This window comes from Lupinus angustifolius, chromosome LG09 (assembly GCF_001865875.1).
Source record: "Lupinus angustifolius cultivar Tanjil chromosome LG09, LupAngTanjil_v1.0, whole genome shotgun sequence".
Taxonomy (NCBI): Eukaryota; Viridiplantae; Streptophyta; class Magnoliopsida; order Fabales; family Fabaceae; genus Lupinus; species Lupinus angustifolius.
The window spans coordinates 13,050,214-13,052,060 of record NC_032017.1 but is presented as its reverse complement, the minus strand read 5'-3'; the positions used below and the strand labels follow the sequence as shown (position 1 = coordinate 13,052,060).

General features: G+C 30.3%; 1 non-coding gene across 1 annotated transcript; it reads right to left on the bottom strand.

The window, feature by feature from the left end:
* TRNAG-GCC lies at positions 291 to 361 on the bottom strand. The gene has a single exon. It is a non-coding gene; the product is annotated as a tRNA-Gly (tRNA).

Below are 1,847 nucleotides of genomic sequence, written 5' to 3'. Positions count from 1 at the left end.
TGAAGTCTGAAACAAAATGGAACCATGCAACATACATACTTTAAAATTACGGCCATATGAATAAACTAAGAATTCCATCATGTCAATGCTAGAAATCGCCCTACAGTACATGCACCACAACATTGTGCATCAAGGTATTGAGTCCACATTTGTTGTCTCACTCCTTCGTGCCACTTCATATGTCAGAAGATATGATTAACCAGAAGAGTATTAAATAATTATAATTTTAACTTAAATAATATTTTTAACCAATCAAAAGTAGTCGCATAGATAACCATATATTTCATTCATGCACCAGCCGGGAATCGAACCCAGGTCTGTACCGTGGCAGGGTACTATTCAACCACTAGACCACTGGTGCATGTTTTCTATTTTTTTTTTGTTTTGGTCTTTTGTTATTGATGCTGCATTCTATGAGAAGAACATGGGTTGATTGCCTAAATTCTAATTAGAATAACAAATAATGATCTCATCCACTTGAATTAGGTGATTTGATGCAATTTGAAAGATCATGTTTTTTGTTAAACAGAAGTTTGCCATCTGAAGCCATGGTAAATGGCAACATGTAGAAATAAACCCTAACAAATGCCTTTCAAACATTGCCAACCCATAAGGGTGTGCCACAAGTGTACTACATATGTCTCATATTTAATGGAGGTTCCAAATATTTTTTACTTATACAATTAACTTTATCTATACTAGAGTGTTGACATGCACTCTCATACCTGCCAACGTACTTTCCTATCATTTATAATGTATAGTTTGTATGTCATTAATATCAACTATAATATTTTAGATTAAATATTTATAATCTACAGTTGAATTTATTCGATTTGTATAATGTTCAATTTAGAAAATTGAACATTCATGTTCTACATTCAAAACTGATAGTTATAATGTAAGAAGAAATAGTTAACCAAATAATATGCAACATATATTGGTTGGAGAGGAACATTGGTTATATATGGTTTTTTGGTAAAAATTAGAAATTAGTGAGGGCAAAATAGGGAGAACCACAAATTACACCATGGTGGGTGATTATTTTGGGTTTTACCTTTATAAGTAGTATAGATATGATAAGTATGTTATTATTTTTAAAATTTGTTTTGTTATGCTCTATGCATAAATTCGTTCAATGTCTTGTTAATTGCAATAATCATTGTTTTATATTATTATGTAGTTGTTGTATAATTGAAATAAGGGTCTCCATAGAGTAAGAAACATATGAGACTATTTAACGCTCATTAACTAGATGATCCCATACAACTATATTGGACTCAAATCCCAAAAGGTAATGATAATTAAGTCCAAAAAAGTATATACTTCGTTTTTACATTTCTATGAGATACCATTAAATTATTTGCGGCCCAATTTTTTAACACATTAGACCTACAAAATATCAGGTTCATATTGCTTCCAAACAATTAAGGTCAAGTCTAACAGAGAATAGAAAAACACTTCGAAGACTACCTAAGTGTCCACGCTTCTATCTTTCTGATGTATAAGAGTAACTTCAACAGTGTAATTCATAAAATAAGGAAAGATAAAAGCACAAGAAAATAGATTGTTATCTAACAAAGAAATTAAAACAATATTCCAATAAAAAGAATGGTGCATATGTATTTCACTAATGACACATCATTCTTACATAAAAAACTCTATAGGCTAATTTGTTAGAAGAATATATTTTTACTCACTTGAGTAAAATATTGTGTATTCACTCCCACATAAGTACATATCAAACATTACTTTTGGAGTTAAGTAAACTACAAGAATCCCAATCTTAACCATATTGCGGTGCATGGAATTACAATTAAAAAGGAACTTCCCTATTGACTACTTTTAAA